The sequence below is a fragment of the Sorex fumeus genome, unplaced genomic scaffold, assembly GCF_029834395.1.
Source record: "Sorex fumeus unplaced genomic scaffold, SorFum_2.1 ptg000098l, whole genome shotgun sequence".
NCBI lineage: Eukaryota > Metazoa > Chordata > Mammalia > Eulipotyphla > Soricidae > Sorex > Sorex fumeus.
The window spans coordinates 72938828-72958586 of NW_026606155.1; the positions used below are offsets into that span (position 1 = coordinate 72938828).

The 19759-nt window shown below is 42.1% G+C and overlaps 1 protein-coding gene and 1 non-coding gene across 2 annotated transcripts in view; one reads left to right on the plus strand and one right to left on the minus strand.

Moving 5' to 3' along the window:
• Positions 1-19759, minus strand: part of LOC130041414 (M1-specific T cell receptor alpha chain-like) — a 474927-nt gene that overhangs the window by 128944 nt on the left and 326224 nt on the right. The gene's annotated exons all lie outside the window — the stretch shown is intronic.
• Positions 3060-3166, plus strand: LOC130042138 (U6 spliceosomal RNA). Its single transcript, XR_008795113.1, has one exon. It is a non-coding gene; the product is annotated as a U6 spliceosomal RNA (small nuclear RNA).

Consider the following 19759-nt stretch of genomic DNA (forward strand, 5'->3'; position numbering starts at 1 on the left):
AACTAATTTATACATAAAGTTTATGTGAAGATTTAATGTAATGAATAACAAATATTTTAAATATTGCTATGTCCACCACAGCTATATATGTGATAAGAAAACAAAATCTACTTAAACTCTCAACCATAAATGAACTAATTAAGAGATACAGTATGCTCCTGGATATAATACTACCATGTTTCATTAGAAATACTGATTAGGAGGAAGTATTTAATCACATACACTATCAATCATATAGTAGCACTTCACTTGATCACTTGACATCCTGTTACTCAACGATTTGCTCAAGCGGGCGCCAGTAACGTTTCCATTCTTCCCTATTGCGTGCTAGTGTAGCCCAATGGAGCCTGCTTGTTCTAGGAACACGAAGAGCCTTAAACCTATCGTTCAGAGTCTTGACGAAGAAGTCTGACCATATCGTAGGTGGGCAGTCATGCGATCTTTTGACATCCTGTGGAATCTAATTAGTAATGGCTTTAGTCCAGAAGTCATCTCCAAATCTCAAATTACATGTCCAGCCCATCTGATTTTCAACACCTTGGCAAACGAGACAGCGTCCCTGATTCTTGACTATCGACGGAGGTCAGAACTCCTAATTCTTTCTTTCATTTGAGTGAAGCATGATACTCCAAGCATATCTCTTTTGATCCCTCTTTGGGAGGCCAGAATAGCATTCTCATCCTGTTTTTGTAGGGTCCAGGTCTCTGAGGCATATGTTAATGCAGGAAGAACAGTGGAATCAAAGTGATGTGCCCGGAGCCAGAGGTTCTTTGTCCTCTTAGCTATTTCTTTGACACTCTTGAAGGCGTTGGCGTTTCAAGCCTCTATGTTCCTCCTGCTCAATTCAGGTGCCAGGTCATTCTTCATGTTGACTTCTTGACCTAAGTACTCATAACTGTTGCATTTGGAGATGTTCATCCCATTGAGAGTGAATGGAACGTCAGGAACGAGACTGTTTCTCATAAACATTGTCTTTGTGAGATTTAGCTGTAGTCCAACCTTTCCACACTCATGGTCGAAGTCGGCAAGCATTTGTGCTGCTTAGCTAATGTTTGGTGTTATTAGAATGATGTCGTAAGCAAAGCAGAGGTGGTGTAGTTGCCAACTGTCTATCTTCACTCCTATTCCTTCCCATCCCAGTCATCTCATGATGTTCTCGAGGGTGGCACTGAGGAGTTTCGGTAAAATGGTATCACCCTGCCAAACCCCTCTTTTGACATGGATGATTACTTCCTTGTAGAATGGTGAGATCCTGGTAGTGAATCTGTAAAACAGCTCACGGAGGATCCTGATGGATTGAGTTTGAATGCCCTGTTTGGCAAGGGCTTCGATGACTGCTTCAGTATCAACAGAATCAAAGGCCTTCTTTAAATCAATGAACATTAGACAGAGCGGCATCTTGAACTTCTGAGAAATTTCAGTGAGCTTGGTTATTGTGTGGATATGGTCGATTGTGCTGAATCCTTTGCAGAAACCAACTTGCTCGCATGGTTGTCTTTCATCTAGTGTTCTGCCAATCCTATTTAGGATGACTCGAGTGAACAGCTTGTAGATGACAGACAACAGGCAGATTGGGTGATAGTTGCCAATGTCGTGGATGTCTAGTACAGTAGAACAGTCCTGCTGGTTTTCCATTGGGACGGAACCTTGCATTCAGACAGGTAGCGTGTGAAGATCTGAGCCAGTGTATTGATGAGTACTGGTGGCAGCTTCTTCAGGTGTTCAGGTCTGACCTTGTCTGGGCCGGGTGCTGTTCACTTCTTTACCAATGAAATGGCATGTTGGATTTTGGAAGGGAGAACATTGGGAACGACATATCCATCCTGCGGAATTTGGTATGCGGGCAGGTGGACATGGCTATCGAAGAGATTTGAATAGAAGTCATGGATAATCTTCTCCATTGCTCTTCTGGAAGACTTGATAGATCCATCAGGGCATTGGAGGGCAGTCATCTTGGTCTTGCGGTTAGCGAAGGACAGGCGGGCGTTGTGAATGCTTTTCCCGGCTTCTGCTGCATCTGCCAGCACTGCTGCTCTTCTCTCTTTGAGGTCTTCCTTTATGGCTTCTCTGCACTGCTTTGTGAGCTTGGACATTCACTTGTGGTTGCCTGAGGCTCGCGCTCAGCCACACTGGTGAATGATCTCGAGAGTTTTTGAAAACAGTGCTCTTTTTGTGGCTATCTCTCAGCATACCTCGCACAATCATGGAGGTGCTGAACCAGTTCATTGTATTCTTCGTCAGTGTTGTCAATGATGGCATCTTCCCATGTTGCCACAATAGTGTCAAAGAGCTCCCAGTTGGTGGTCATTCTGGGAGTTCTCTTCTTAAACTTTGCAGCCCTTTCTCCCCGCTACGGGAAGTAGAATTCTGCATGAAGGAGACGGTGGTTCGATCCCGTTTGGAATTTTGGGATAACAGTGACATCAGTCAGGCAAAACCATCTATTGAATATGATGTGGTCAGTTTAGTTGTGGAATTGTCCACCAGGAGACTCCCATGTCCAATGTTTAGATTCGGCCTTCTGAAACTGTGAGTTACCATGGATGGTCTTGGTCGACATGATGAACTCAGACAATCTTTCACCCTGTTCGTTCCATTCTGGCCGTGGGTCCCGATGTTGAGTTCTTTGGCTGATCTTTTCGGTCCTATCTTGGCATTAAAATCACTGACAATGATCTTGTAGAAGGTGTGGTCTTCTTTATGAACTCTCAATTTCTTCTTCATCATGATTGGATGTTGGTGTGTAGACAATGAAGATAGAAACTTCCGTCAGTGAGTCACATCTATTCAAATGTAAACGTCCGATTCGGGTTGTTAGGCATGGGAATGAATCAATGCTCATGGCCAAGTTCGTGTTGACAAGGACACCAACACCACTAATACCTCTTTTGTCACATGTTCTGAGGGACAGTTCTTCTCCAGTGTTGAAAATGGTGTGATGTGGTTGATGCTTTCTCGTCTAGGTCAGACTAATGATGTCGATCTTTTGCGCTTGCACCATCAGGTCCTTGATGGATGCTTCTGATGCCAGCGTACATGCATTGAAAGTACAGACAGTCGTGCTTGCTTCGGCAGCACATATACTAAAATTGGAATGATACAGAGAAAATTAGCATGGCCCCTGCACAAGGATGACACGCAAATTCATGAAGCCTTCCATATTTTTTAAAGAAACTTTGGTACATTTACACAATGGAGTACTATGTAGCTGTTAGAAAAGATGAAGTCATGAAATTTACATACAAGTGGTACTACATGGAAAGTATCATGTTAAGCGAAATGACTCAGAAAGAAAGGGATAGACATAGAAATATTGCATTCATCTGGGGAACATAAAGTAACAAAATAGGAGACTAACACCCAAGAATGGCCAAGATTAGTACCAGGAATTTTACTCCATGGCTTGGAGGCCAACCACACATGCTAGGGGAAAAGGGAGCTCAGATAGAGAAGGGAGCACCAAATAAAGGTGTTGGGAGGATCCTCCCAGGATGGGAGAAGCATGCTGAAAGTAGGGTATAGACCAAACATGATTGTCACCCATTGCCTCTTTTGCAAACCACAACACCCAATAAGAGAGAGAGAACAAAAGGGAATGCCCTGCCACAGAGGTAGGGTGGGATGGGGGGGTGTGAGGGTTGGGAGGGATGCTGGGATCCATGGTGGTGGGAAATGGGCACTGGTGGAGGGATGGGTATTTGATTATTGTATAGTTGAAACCCAAGCACAAAAATTTGTAAGTCTACAACTGTACCTCATGATGTCTCACTAATAAAAAAAAAATTGGGTAGCACTGTAAAAAAAAAAAAAAGAAAGTGCAGTCATTTTTGTCCTTCTTCATTTTGGCAGCCTAGTTAGGCCTTAAGATTTTATCAGCCTCTCCTTCCTCATCCTTCTTAATGCTGCCATTTTGGGGGCTCTTTCAGGGTCAGGGGAATGAGACCCTTTGTATTTACTGTTTTTGGCATATTGAATATCCCACGGATAGCTTGCTAGGCTCTGCCATGTGGGCAGGATACTCTTGGTAGCATGCCAGGCTCTCCAAGAAGGATAGAGGCTTTTATGGCGGTCTTTAATCGCCCTTGCAGGTGTTTCCATGGTTCAAACCATATTTGAACCCCATCAAATATGGTGTGGTAATCTTGGAAAATGGGTATTAAATGTCTTATGATGTGTCGCGTGTCTGCTTTGTGGCCACGCGGTCCAGAAAGCGGCCTGGAGTGTGGCAGCGGCTGGGTAGCGGAGGTGGTGGAGGTCTGCCATTGAGGTATTTATCTGGTACCAGTAAGGTGGGGCTTCTGGATGTGATCCCTGGGTCGCCGGAGATTGGTAGGAGCAGGCAGAGGATCTCTGTTTCTGGGTCCTGTTGAGCCTGGCGTCCAAGGTCACAGAGTTCTGCTTACCTGGTTCTGTGGGGCTTCACTCATGAATGAGTATAGGCCTGATTGTCCAGAGAGCAGCCTGGAGCATGGAAGCAGCTGGGTAGTGGAGGTAATGGAGTAACAAGAAAGACAAAATGTGTATGTGGCATATAGTTATATACACAGAGCATGTAATAATTTTATATGGCAAAAATTGTGGAGAAACATAGTGAAATAGCAATTGTCATTGATTTTTGGTGGATGACTTGATTTTCTTTTAACTGAGAATTCTATAATGAATTCCAGAAAGAAAAAGAGCTCCGGGTTTAGCTCCTAAACCATTGAGACATCTAGACATCACCTGAACTTGCTCTCTAACAAGGATATTTGGGTCACTGCTGAATGACTTTCAATTCTTATAAAGCTATTTCTGACACTGTAGAAATGTAGTTTCTTTCACCAGGTGGGCATGTTCCCCCCTACCTCCTGCAATAGTTCTGATTCTTCCCTCAGGTATAATGACTTGCACCATGGCCAGGCTAACGCTCTCTCTGTGCTCTGTTTGAGTATGTGCCAGGTTGCTGTGCACACCTCTTCCTGCACAGGAAAGAGAAGTTTCTGTTCTGGGAGACCCACAATTCTCCTAATGACCCATACTGAGGATCAAACTTCCCTTTTTATTCTGGGCATTTTTCCTCAAGCTTTGAAAACTCTTCCATGATTGCTTTCACGTCTTTGCTTGTGGCTATTATTGCTATTAAAATACAGTGCTCCCTCCCTCCCACTACAACCTCTGAAAAGTTAAAACCTCCATTTATCTTCATCACTCACAGATTAGTATGAATTGGTTTCAGGACATTTCTTGATATGAAACTCTGATGGGGAATAGAATGAGAGTGTCTGAGGGCTGTGATGGGGAGGAGGGTCCAAGGAAAGGGCACAGAAAGATGAGACTGGGGAGCCAGGGGTGACCTACTTTATAGTTTGCAGAGGGTTGGCAGCTGGCAGCCTCTTTCAGCTATTGCCAAGACTTAGCTTTATTCCAGTCACAGCTAAGCACATTTTTTGGTTGATTCTGCAAGCAAAATTCAAGAATTCTGCACTACTTGAATTCTCATGTTTTCTTTCAGAGACTCTAAGATAATACACATTCTAATACTGATCTTGACATTTCCCGGGGTGGTTAATATCAATTCAAGTGACAAATACTTGGAGTCCACAACATTTTTCTTGGTACTAAGTCTTTATATCTCTTCTAACACTTTGCTCCTATCCTTCTTTCTTAGCTTTACTAAGTAGGCAGTACAAGCTTGGGGCCATTTTCCTTGGTGAAAAAAGGCCATTTGGGGTGAAAAAAAAGTACATAAAATCTATAGATCTAGGGAAATCTAGGATATGACCTCTTTCAGACATTACCATGTGGAAACATCCTTGCAAGATCTAGAACAAGCTAGCAATGCCATTTTTCATGAGCAGATCATCCCCACGTCCCACATGTGGGGAATGGGAAGGTCCTATTGCTCGTAGCTTTCAATGTCCATCCAGTATATGGTCACCATATGGGCTCTTTCTGTGTGTATATAAATGCTCTTCCTGGTCTACTAGAACAACTTGTATCCTCAAACACTCACATATATATGAGTGATATAGAAGACACCAAGTCAAAATATTTTTTGGATAGATTTATTTTCAGGTTTTCCTAAGGCACATCTGGAGTCGTATACATTTCAATAAGTCCCTTGACTCTCTGCTTTCTTAAATCTTAGTAGTAACTCAGTCTTCTTAATGCCCAACAAGAAGCATAAAATCCCTGAAGGTACTCAGGAGTCTCTCCTTGTCTCTGAGCAGATGTTAGATTACTGATAGGATCACATATATGGGAATTTCTTAGAGGCTGATTCTCAGGCCTTGCCCTGGTGAATGCTTCCTGGGTAGTTGGTGGTTGTGACCCACATCTGTTGTCAACTGGCCCAAAGCCAGAAGCAGCTTTTGTTCTTTAGATTGGAAAGGAACTCAAATGAGGGGTGTTTGGGTTTCAGGGAACCACAGGATGTGGATATTCTGGGTCTCTGGTGCCTCATAAGGAAGATGCATCTGTTGGATGAAGCAGCTGGTAAGGAGACTGAGTCAGCAGCAAACATGAGCTTCCCAGCATGCTGGTCCCAGCCATCCTAGAATTTCTCACCTCTCTCTTAGAACATATGTTTTTTAAGATCTACTAAACAACTTGCATCCTCAGATATGACTACTGGGACCTGTGTAACAATGCAAACAGGGCTGAACAAGGAGATCCTACTTTTGGATGAGATAGGGTCTAAATGTATTGGAGTGTGGAAACCAAAAATAGGGCAGAACTATTCTTGTCCTTCTTGGCAAATAATATATTGAGGGAGAAAGATAGAAAGAGATAGAAGAGAAAAAGAAAGATATTGTCTTTTTATAACAATTTTTTTCTATTAAACTGGAAAATAGGTTTTGGTGAAAAAAATTTTTTCTTTCTATAGAGTTAATTTGTGTTGATAGTTGCATTAATTTGTAGATGCAGGATGGAGCTCATCACTGAATTCAGTATAGAAATGATTTATAGAACGAGGGGAGATGAATTAAATGGAAATATAGGATTATTATGCCTTATATATAGCCCTTGGAGTTTTTGCATTAAAAAAAGGGAAGATTTTTTTCTCTCAGACCCACTTTACCTTAAGCATCCTGACAAATATGAGACTATACTGATTTTTAGGGTTTTGTGGGGGTCCTTCCAAGCAGTGCTCAGGAAGCTCCAACTCCCCCTTATTCTTGGTGAAGGTTAGGAACCATATGGTCCTAAAAAGTTAGCTGGGGTTGGCTGCATGCAAGTCATGCACCATAACCTCTGTACATCTCTCCAGGTCCTGCCTTGTCATTTTTGAATAGACTGGATATTTTATAAATACAATATAGAATGAGGAAAGGTGTTAGGAAAACAAAACTAGACCAGATAACTGGACTTGTATAAAATGATAATATTTCTTCCTTAGAAAGAGTGTGGTATGTGTTAAACCATGCCAGCATGCCTGCCCGGAGGGGAAAGGGTGTTGACCCACTCGCCTGCTCCTCTCTGGAAAGAAAGATGGCGGCCGCACCGGAGCCTTGTGGGCAGCAGGTTTGAGCCGCGGGGGGGTGGGGGCGGCAGGGACCTCATGGGAAGGGGGGCGTAATGGGTCGTCCTTCACGCCCGACCGAGGTCGCCAGTTGCCCCCCACGAGCGGCTCTCCGGCACGGCCACGACTCCAGAGCACAGAAACCAATCTCTTAACTATCTAACTTTTAATAGAAATTCTTCCAGGGTTAATAAGTAAAATAGCAGAAATCCAAAACCGTGCGGCCGCTATTGCAGCCGCGTGACATTATTTTATTCTTAAACAAAGTTGTAGAAAGCAAATCATTTCACAACGCTGTTTCAGCATGTCTGATGGGGGGGGGGGTCGTAAACCCTAAACAATAATTGTGCATCTTCTATCAAAACAATGTATCTAGTCAAAGTAGATAGGAATTGGGAGGGGTGGGAGGAGGGGTTCTATTGGGGTTCGCGGTTAAAAATAAGTATTGGTAAAGGGAAATGTGTTTGATATTTACATGACTGAGACCTAAACCCGAAAGCTCTGTAACTTTTCCCACAGTGATTCAATAAAGAAATAAATTTAAAAAAAAAAAAAGAAAGAAAGAGTGTGGTATGGCAGCTCTCTTTATAGTGCACAGAACTAATGGGAAGAATTCAAATTTTTGCCCTGGAGTGTCACAGGAGCTTCATAGAGTTTTAGAATATAAAGCTTTGGTTTTCATCCTATAAAAGAGGGATACGCAGATAGTGCAACCTTTTCTAATGACAGACTATGATGAAGAAATGACTGAATCTGAATTTTGACAGAATCTTCCAAAGCTCTCTGAGTCAGGCACCATCATGAGTCTTACTATTAGAGAAGTTTGAGATCTTAGAAAAATGCCTCCAGGTGGTGCTAACTTCGAGTTGGGTTGGAGGGGTATGGGGTGGTTACAATAGATGTAGAAGAGGGTACAGAAATCAGATGGGACCTGTTTTTGTATCTAATTCCCTGTTAAGATGCAAATGATTTGATAACTCTCATTGTTGGAACTGATAGGGAGCTGGGCAATGAAGGCCGGGAGGAGGGAGCTGGGCAATGAAGGCCGGGAGGTGTAGAGTATAAAACCTCTTAGTAGATTTCAAAGGAGAAAGTCTGATTTTATAAAGTATATGTCTAAGGATTAAGATTAGGGAAAGATGTTTAGAAATAAATGCTGTAGAAAACACTAACTGAACCACTGGATATGGAGCATTAACATTGGGAACACTTTTTACTGATAAACTGAGGTCTAAGCTTGAACACTTTGCTCCTGGTAGCTGTCTGGAATAACAGAGAAATGGAAGAGGAAATCTCTCCATAGAGATTTCTGAAGAAATTAAAAAATTTACTTTGTACATTGACCTTGAAAAGGAAATGAGAAAATATAAGGAAACCCTTTTGGAAATTAGGCTCAGGAGAGAAATACTAGAAAAAACAAAACAACCAGGGCATTTACAGAAAAAGAGGAGCTTCTTCTTGGTCAGACTGAACATAACTTGGAGCATCTAATTTTCCTTCAGATTGTTGGTCCAACATTTCAGTGAATTTGGATCTGGATGCCTTGTGTTGAGCAAAACTGGCAGCTGCTATTTTGTGTGTGTTCAATCAGGGGGACCCAGGGGACAATTAGTCCAATGCTCATTCTGTTGTTCAGCTGAGTCTCTGGTTCAGAAACACATTGAGGTGTCTAGTGTTTTTCAAGGATTTTATTTATTTATTTATTTATTTTTGAATATTGTTCAGGATAGTTACTTTATCTGAGGACTTTGTCTTTCTCACCCTGTGTAAATATGATGGTGGACACCAGTAATTGAGACAAAGATGACTTGTGCAAGCCTGGACTAATTCCTAGTTGATGTCAGTACAATGGTACAATTACAAGATGGGATTTGGAGGCTATAGTATAGGAATAGAGACTTCCTGGTCTTCTTTTGTGCTGTCCCCAAGTATAATCAGATAATCCTGTCTGGTTACTTGGGAGTCAAGTTACTTTCCTGCAGAAACATTTTAAAGAGTTCCTTTAGAAAACCTAGAAAAGTGTAAGACTAAAGGCAAGCCACAGCCCAAAGCCCAGCTGCTGAGGAGCGCAGATGGGAGAATGTTAACAGCCAAGAAATATGAGGTCTTTGGCTCCTTTCCCAGAACTGCCAGGCTAAGACCTTGGCAGAGACTCAACAGGAAACTGAACTCTATTTGCATATCCTTTTATACATGGGAGATTAAAAGCTTCAACCTTGAGTGATCACAGTTTTTGAGAATCACGATGAGGCATTAAAGAGGAGGAGGAGTGTCCCAAGGGAGGTGAGCTGGCAGCGAAGCAAGGTAGGTGTGAGGTTAGCAATGACTTTCAATCCCCTTTGATTAATCATGAGTGCATTTCCGTTAGTTCTTTTTTGGGTTTTATACTTACTGCGTCACATAAAGGAACCAGCTAGGCAGGGATCTCTACTTCCCAATATTGGAAATTCATCAGATTTGATCTTTATCCCATGGCTTCCTTCCCTTTCTCACAGAGAAGGTAGCTTGTTAATGCTGGAGGAAACTCAGAGATGATCTACTGCAAACTCTTTATTGGACAGATAAGAATCTGGGCCCAAAGAGGGAAACTCGCTTCTAAAGTCACAAAAAGAAGTAAGATTCTAACTCCCAAACAAAAGGTTTTTTCCCTAACAGGGTGCTTTTCTTAGCAGGTGGAAGTTTCCTAATTTATGGCATAGATGCTTTCCAGCACGTGATTTGGCTAAGATACCCTTCACTTTTTTCATCAGTATACACATTTCTGGCGAGAGAGTCTTTCGGATTCCCTGGCATTTCTTTCTAGTTTCCCCTGGATAAGGTTTCTGTGGTTCTCTAATGAAAAAAGACAAAAGACTTAAATGAAGATATTTATCCATGGGATTCACTTAGGAGAAGTGATTTTGTCTGGCCAAGTTCTAGAAAGAAAAGCCACCTTATGTACAGGCACAGGCAACATGAGGATGGATAGATGTCACTGCTCACTAGGAAATTGAAGTATATAAAGTCACTTTGCCAGTTGGAAAAGATGTCTCTGTTTAGAATAGAGTACATTCAAAATGTATTTTAGATGGGGGAGAGTCTGCAGGGGTGCATTCTCAGACCTGGGTAAGACTTTCTGAAAATTGAGACGCCCATGTGCAGCTACTGTTTTCACCACCTGAACCAAGTCAACCAGATAAAGGTCTGGCAAAGAAAAGTTTATTCTCCTCTTGGTGAAGCTGAGTCTGGCTGGAGTAACCTTCATCATGTAGAGACACAGGGACGTGAAGTTATAGTCTGCCATTGAGGAGTCAGACCCTCACAGTAGTTGATTTGTACAGTTTTGAAGCTTTCATTAGGGAAAGAATTCAGAGTCTGTTTGGGGAAAATATTCCTGATGGTAAAGGTAAGGTAAAGGCCCTCCCGTTGATCGTCGATTTGCTCGAGCGGGCCCAGTAACGTCTCCATTGGAGACTTTGTTGTTACTGTGTCTGGCATATCGAATGCTCTCGGTAGCTTGCCGGGCTCTCCGAGAGGGGCGGAGGAATTGAACTCGGGTCGGCCATGTTGGCCGCTGGTAAGGCGAACGCCCTACCCACTGTGCTATCGCTCCAGCACAGCAGGTAGGGCGTTCGCCTTACCAGCGGCCAACATGGCCGACCCGAGTTCAATTCCTCCGCCCCTCTCGGAGAGCCCGGCAAGCTACCGAGAGTATCTCGCCCACACGGCAGAGCCTGGCAAGCTCCCCGTGACGTATTCGATATGCCAGACACAGTAACAACAAAGTCTCCAATGGAGACGTTACTGGGCCCACTCGAGCAAATCCACGATCAACGGGAGGGCCTTTACCTTTATTCCTGATGAAGCATTTTATATATAATGTTTGGGAGATAGTACAGCATTAAGGGCACATGACCACTGTCCACTGTGACCACTGTCCTCCCGTTGTTCATCGATTTGCTCGAGCGGGCCCAGTAACGTCTCCATTGGAGACTTTGTTGTTATTGTGTTTAGCATATCGAATACATCACGGGTAGCTTGCCAGGCTCTGCCGTGCAAGGGGCACATGCCTGGCATGCACAAACTGGATAAAATTTCTGGCATCCACGGTCCCCTGATCATTGCTGGCGACCCCTGAGCATTGTCAGATATGCAGCCATGGAGATCCCCCTAGCACCACTTGGAGTGCTATGTATATCCCTAGTTACCAATGGGCCTGAGCAACATCTTATTCTCAGGTTGGTTGAGAATTCCTGGGAGGGTCTCCAGAATTCCTGAACAATGCCTAGTTGCACACACCCAACCCCACCCCAGACACTTGAATTTCTTGTTTGTGAAAAATGTTAGCCATGATCATGGTAAGTTTTTCCTTTCCATTCTAGATTCTTGATTTTTTTCTCTCTCCAGGTGAAAACTACTCTATTTTAGACCATTCATAGACCATTTCATAGAGGGGGAAAATATATTAATATTATTGAAATATTTGGTGTGCTTGGAGCATTCTAGAAATTATTTCATTTAATCCTTAATTATAAGAAGTAGGTATTTTATGGGTGAGGAAATGAAAGCTTAGAACTTAAGCAATCTGTTCAAAGTCCTGCAAGAGTAAATGAAGAGTTGTCTCAGTCATTTTTGTCTAATTTCAGAGCTCAAAGTACTAACTACCAAGATATGCAAATTGTAGCCCAAAATTTAAAATATGTTCATTTAAAAAGAGGCAAAATACACTAATCAAGTTTGGCACAATTTTCAGATTGCTTTTAAGTTTAGCACCTACTGATTTTTTTGGATGAATGATCGGTCATGTTTACTTTTGCATGTCACATACTTGTCTGCACTGGATTGTCTCTTATTTATTCATTTATTCATTAAATCAAATTTTATTAAGATACTCTGGAAGATAACTGAACAAAATGGCTAAAGTAAATTAGAATTTGACTCTGAAAACCTATTTGTGAGCATTCTACTCAGGTATCAAATCATGAAAATAGTATTTGATATCACTGTTAGGTACAGGCATAGATATATTGCTCTACTTAACAGAGGAAAGTATACTTGTTTAAATTGTGCAATAAAACTTTTTGTCAGCATGATAAAGATGTTTTCATGAACCTGAATATTTGGGAAGAACAATAGAAGGTAGTTATTTGGAACTCAGAATCAAACCACTGCTCACTCTAGTGAGTACATGTCTTTGTCTTTCTGTCTCTTTCCTCCAATGTCCTAGATGTCAAAAGCTAAGAAAAGTGACCAAGATGTGCAGCCAACCCCACTTGAGAGAGACGTAGAGGTGGAAATTTTCTGTTATCCAGTCATCAATCAGGACACTCCATCTGACCAACAGACCTTCATGAAGGGTCACTTGGAACTGATTGATTAGAGTCCCCATTCTAGATTTCATTTCACACTTAGACCCAAACAGCTCTGGATGCTGGAAGACAAAAGTTTGAAGGTAAAAGACTAGGAAAGCTCAATGGAGCCAAGCATCTGTGTTTTCTGTGAGAAAAAGAGTAGCTTCACGTATGCTCTGGGTATAAGCATTTCTTCTCTTGGCAGTGAAGAAACAGCTAGAGAAAGATCACTGATTCTGCATACAGATTTCCCTTTTCCCTTTGCCTACTGTAATATTTCCATCCCTCTCAGTTTCTCTATGGATTCCTGAGGTGAAAGCATAATAATATGCCTCTAGTTTCACTAGTTTCAGTCTATTGCTTTGTTACTACAACTAATAGTTGGTGTTATTTCTACTGGTAGTGTCTTCCCCCCATAGAAGATATAATGTTTAATACTCCCCAAAGGACTAATTTTGTAAACATATTCATGTGGTCTTTTTGGAGCTTACTAGTATCCATTCAACCAGAAAAATCCAAAGTCAAAGAGGTATGGACGGTGATCACTAGGGAGCCCAAGCATTTTTTCTGGTTCCCCCATCCCAAACCACCAGATGATTTAATAACTAGACTCTGGAAAAGAGGAAGCATTGAGAACTAGAAGACAATGACTGATGGTGTACTGCCTCAAAAATTATAGCTTCTTCCTATTGTTTGTTCATTGCAGCACTCATTACAATAGCCAGAATCTGGAAAAAACCTGAGTGCCCGAGAACAGATGACTGGTTAAAGAAACTTTGGTACATTTACACAATGGAGTACTATGTAGCTGTTAGAAAAAGATGAAGTTATGAAATTTACATACAAGTGGTACTACATGGAAAGTATCATGTTAAGCGAAATGAGTCAGAAAGAGCGGGATAGACACAGAAAGATTGCATTCATCTGGGGAACATAAAGCAACAAAACGGGAGACTAACACCCAGGAATGGCTGAGATTAGTACCAGGAATTTTGCTCCATGACTTGAAGGCCAGCCACATGTGCTAAGTGAAAAGGAAGCTCAGATAGAGAAGAGAGCACCAAATAAAGGGTGTTGTGAGGACCCTCCCAGGGTGGGAGAGACATGCTAAAAGTAGTCTATAGACCAAACATGATTGCCACTCAATGCCTCTCTTGCAAAACACAGTACCCAAAAGAAGAGAGAGAACAAGGGGGAATGCCCTGCCACAGAGGCAAGGTGGGACGGAGGGGGATGGGGGGTGGGAGGGATGCTGGGACCCGTGGTGGGGGAGGATGGGCACTGGTGGAGGGATGGGTACTTGATCATTGTATAACTGAAACCCAAGCACAAAAATTTATAAGTCTATAACTGTACCTCATGGTGTTTCACTAATAAAAAAATGATAAAAAACAAAGTAAAAAAATAAATAAATAAAAAATAAAGAGAAAATAAATCAAAAGGAAAACAAGAACGAAAAAAAAAATTATGGCTTCTGCAGAAAACCGGCTTGAGGAGCATCAGCTTAGTCAGAAAGCACGTGCTGGAGACAGAGGTTGGGAAAGTACCTACACTCATATATTAGGGAGCTAATTACCTCCTTGGAGGAAAAAATGTGAGGAGAGTGGCATTAAGGGAAATCAGTAGAAATAGTTCTCCCCACTTTGCATAGCTTTCTTTAATAAAAGAGTCTTTTTTTTTTTTTGCTTTTTAGGTCACACCCCGCGATGCACAGGGGTTACTCCTGGCTTTGCACTCAGGAATTACTTCTGGCAATGCTTGGGGGACCATATGGGATGCTGGGAATTGAACCTGGGTCAGCCGCATGCAAGGCAAACGCCCTACCTGTCATACTATCGCTCCAGAGGATTTTGGGAAGGTATGGGGCCCACTCTCTTGCCACCATATGATAAAAGGGTGAGGGGAATCAAAGCACAGTTTTCAGTCAGCTTCAGAGAAAGAGGACTCTTTTTTGGTTTGTTTGCTTTACGGCCATGTCCAGCATTACTCAGGGCTGATTCCTGGCTCTGTATTCAGTGTTCACTCCATATGAGGTACTAGGGATTGAACACAGGTCAGCCTCATGCACGGAAAGTGCCCTACCTGTTATATTATCATTCCAGCCCCAAAAGAAGACTCTAAATTTTTAAAATTAATTATTGTTCATGATGATTTATTACATTCAATATTCCAACACCAATCCTACCACCATTGCACATTCCCCTCATTATTATTTTTTTTAATTAAGGCATTAAGTTTACAAGGTTATTCATAGTTGGGTTTCAGGCATACAGTGTTCCAACATGAATCCCATCACAAGTATCAACTTCCCTCCAATGACCCCAGGTTTCCTTTGACATTTTTGTTTCCTTGTTGTAGTTCGGAACTCATGCTTACATTGCTGTTGGCATTGTGGTTTAGCTAAATACATACACCTCACCTCTACACTACTGATGTGCCTGAGGGGAGTCGACTTAAGCTGTGTGGTACAGTATTTTTGGAGGCAGGATCAGTCACTGACTAGTAGAATAACCTGGAGTAATGCCTTTACCTCTTATTGCTTTGGTGCCATCATCTGGATGGCAAAGGGATCATCATAACAATGGGTTTATGTGAAGAATAAATAGATGAAAAGATGTAAACAACTTCAAACTGTGACTCATATAAAGAAAGTAGCTATATCTGTAGATCATCAATTATTATTAGGTCTAATATTTCTTTTCTTTTTTTTCTTTTGCTTTTTGGGTCACACCTGGTGATGCACAGGGGTTACTCCTGGTTCTGCACTCAGGATTTACCCCTGGTGGTGCTCGGGGGACCATATGGGATGCTGGGAATCGAACCCATGTTCGCTGTGTGCAAGGCAAACACCTTACCCTCTGTGCTATGGCTCCAGTCCTAGGGCTAATATTTCTTTATAGTTGCTGGTGATTTTTATTTCAAGGAGATTTAAAGTTTTAGATTTGTTTTTTCTGAAGCTTCAGACTATTTTCTTTCTTTCTTTTCCAGCTCATAGGAAATGGGGACTACTGAAATAGAGTATCAAGGCTGAGAGAGCTGAGAGGACATCAGGCTGACTCAGTTTCTGTTTCTTCACCTCATATGGAGTTTTGGGAGGTGAAGTGATGGTTTTAAGTTGTCAAAGAGCAGAAGTAAGCTTTGAATACAAGTCACATGCTTGAAGATTTGTGCCAGGTAATTCCTGATTCTACCAGACCCCAGTGGAAGAGGCTGACTGGTGATGGGTAGAACAGCATTGTTGTTATAATCATAGATAAATTCATGTTTTTGTTTGTTTCTTTGTCATGTCATTACTTAGTTTTGGGTTTTTTTGAAGATTAGGTGTGGGGGAATTTGAGGGGGGCTGAGCTGATGGTACTTGGAACGTCTATGGTGCCAGGGATCAAACTCAGGGCCTCTCACATGCATTGCCTGTGCTCTACAACTTGAACCACATCCCTAGCTCCAGAGCATTGTCAAGTTGTTTACTAGCACTTATTCTGATAGAGGAATGAGGGGAATTTTGTTTCTGAATGGAAGGCAAGCTCTGGCCATTGACCCATCTATTGCCAAGCAGAGACGATCAGAGGCATTGCTAGGGCACAGAGGGCAGAGAGTGAGGACGAGGTCCCTAATGAATTGGGTTCATCTAGGGTTGAGTTGAGAGAGAGAAAAAGAGAGAAGCCAGTCTTTCTTCTTTCATCTATCAATATACACTGAATACCTGCTTTGGCTGGGGCTGAGATAGGCACCCAGCCCATAGGAATGCAAAGGAACCCTGAGTGGAAGTTTGAGATTTCAAGGCATGCCTTTAGAAAGAGGTAGAAAGGAAAGACTTAACTGTAGTCTAGACCTCTGGACTTCTAAGAGGAGTTTGTACTTTTACTTCTGTTGAGATTTCTTATTCTTAAAGCTGCAAAGGTATTGTGAGGGGCTTTCTTTGGCTGGGAAATTTTTAGCTGAGTGGAAAGGAGAATAGATCGAAGGGATATGGACTGGAAATGAACAGAGAATAGGGTGCTTTCCTGTGACAACCAGGTTCAGAAGGGGGAGAAAGAGTGTTAAACCAGGAATTGGGAGATCTGTGTTCTTTTGTTTGAAGGTGGGAATGTCGCTTAATTTCTCCCTTCTCTTTTTCTGTGTTTTCAACCAAAAAAGCTGAATCAAGCAATGATTGTCCACGGGCATAGCTCAGTGGTAGTACACATGCTTTTCAGTGGTAGAGCACATGCTTTGCACTACTTGTGAGGTTCTGTGTTCAATCCTGTGTTCAATCCTCTCTTCTCTCTTTCTTTTCTCTCTCTCTCTCTCTCTTTCTCTCTCTCTCTTTCACACAGATGCATACACAGAGATAGTTTTTTCTTTAATGCTCTTTGGACATGATGTATGGGTACTTGTGGAGTAGTGTGTGTGTGTGTGTGTGTGTGTGTGAGTAGTGTGTGTGTGTGTGTGTGAGTAGTGTGTGTGTGTGTGTGTGTGTGTGTGTGTAATGGTAGGCATAAGGGTAGATTTGCAGTGCTGAGGATTATTTTCTTCATATGAAAAGTACCATAATGGCTTGGATGTCAAGCAATGAACTTCCTATGAAGTCAGAAAATTTAAAGTTGATTCTTACCAGAGAGGGCAGTGGCCACTGAACCATCTCTGATTTATATTCCCCTTGTACTGGAGCATTTCTACTTCTTATAGAGTTGGTGCTTGATCCCTACTCCCTCTCTTCAGAGAACTGAGGCAATCTACCCTTTGTCTGTCATGCATGATTTTAACTGTGCTCTGAAGACACAGCTGAGGGCTCATATATGAGGAGGGTTTTGTATGGAAGAACTTCCACCCATCTGCACTTAGCAGTCCTTCAGTGTTGTCCCTGTGGATGCCAACTTTCCTCCTCTAGGTCTCTGAGCAAAACTCCTCTCATATGTTAGCTAGCATTTGAGAACAGAAAAGAACTCTGGGGTCTGCCCAGGGCCTGAGGGTCCAATATCATATCCACAAGTCCTGGAAGCAAATCCCTAAAACTTTGCTAGGATTATAAAGAATTATCACTTCATGCTTATTCCAAATTCCTCAGGTTTGTTTGGGACTGGCTTCCTTGAACTGAGGAGAAAACAAGAACCTCACTGAGGTACACATGTTTTATTTCAGCTTCGCAGACTCTGGGAGCAGTTTTGGAGTGTGATCTGCAAATCTTATCCCTTTGGGGAATGAAGCTGTAGGAACAAAGTCAGCGACAGAGAGAGGCACATCCAATTTATATCTTTTGCCCTTGTAGATGGGCAACTCTCATCCATCCACAGAGGGTGGTCACTAAGGAGGAAGGGAGACAAAAGCTTAATTTCCCAGTTCCATGTTTCATTTGTCAATGGTTCAATGCTGTCATCTTCCTTTTCATGTTGTAAGCTTTGACCTTTCAGAAATTGTTTCCTCCTCATTTTTGTGTTAATTAATGGAATTCTGTCATTTGGTCTTGAAAAACGAAAAGTCTGAGCTATTATTGGTGAAAGAATTCTCAGTCAGATAAGAAAGACTGTTGTCTATTCCCCCAGGCTATAGAAAATATGGCACTATTATATGTCATAAAAGTGGACAGTTTGGATGTTATTTCTCATGGGAGACTTGGCAAACACCAGACTCCAAATATCACACCCCCTTGCTTACCCGCAGGCCTTTGCTTAAATGGGATCTTCTCTTGTAGCATTTCTGGACCACTTGATTTAAAAAGAGTTATCTGTCCAGGTCCCCAATGAGAAGGTTCATTTCCCTCCCTCCAAGCCTTCACTATGACTTTTATCACCATTGAATATACATTTTACTTATTTCATTTCATTTTATTTTTTAGTAAACTCAGGAGTTGCTGAGTACGCTATTCCCAGAGCGTCTAAGAGAAATATCTTGCACATGGTAGGTTCTTACTAAGTTGTTACTGAGCTAATAAAGTGAATGGTATTATTTTCAATAAGAGCAACTTTATTCCCCCAAAGTCTGTACCTTGAATTGGTTTTCTTTTTAAATAATTTGTGACCCTAGTAATAGATTTATACTGACATTTCTTTTTCTGAGAGTTATACATATTCATAAGGTTTTGTCCTTAAGCCAGAAAAGGATAATTTAAACTTTCTTATTCCTCCATGGGCTGGAGCGATAGCACAGCAGGTAAGGTGTTTGCCTTGCGCAAGACCTACCCGGGTTCGATTCTTCCACCCCTCTCGGAGAGCCCGGCAAGCTACCGAGAGTATCCAGCCTGCATGGCAAAGCCTGGAAAACTACCCATGACGTATTTGATATGACAAAAACAGTAACAAGTCTCACAATAAAGATGTTACTGGTGCCTGCTCGAGCAGGTCGATGAATAATAGGAGGACAGTGCTACAGTGCTATTCCCCCACATGGACATAGGCAAATAGAAAAGTTATGGGTATGACATATCTTTTTTTTTTTTTTGGCTCTGACATATCTTATTCAAACATGGCTTGAGAAACCGACTTATTTAAATTAATATAAACAAATGCATTTTGGCTTGATTTCCTTTGCCCTCTCTTTCAGTTTGGTACTTTTCTTACCAGACGAGGAGAGAGGACAAAGGAGATTTTTTTTTTTTGTGAACAACCTGTTGCCTGGCATGCCCAGTAGCCAACTGCTACCTGGGATGCCTATGTGCATCTGGGCACCACCTTCAGTTTCCTCCATCTCCTGCATGCGTTCTCACTCACATTCTTGTATGTGCTGGTGTATGTGAATTGCTAAATATTTGACTGGGCTAGAAAGAGTTTTATGGACTGAGCCTGGCTTTGATCTCCAGCCCTGCATATGGTTCCCTAAGCACAATCAAGAACTATTCCTGACCTCAGAGCTGGGAACAACCTCCAAGCACCTCTGGTTATGGTCCTCAAACTCAACCCCCAAAACTAACCAACCCAAAGCCCTAAGCACCAAACAGACTCTGAATTCTGGA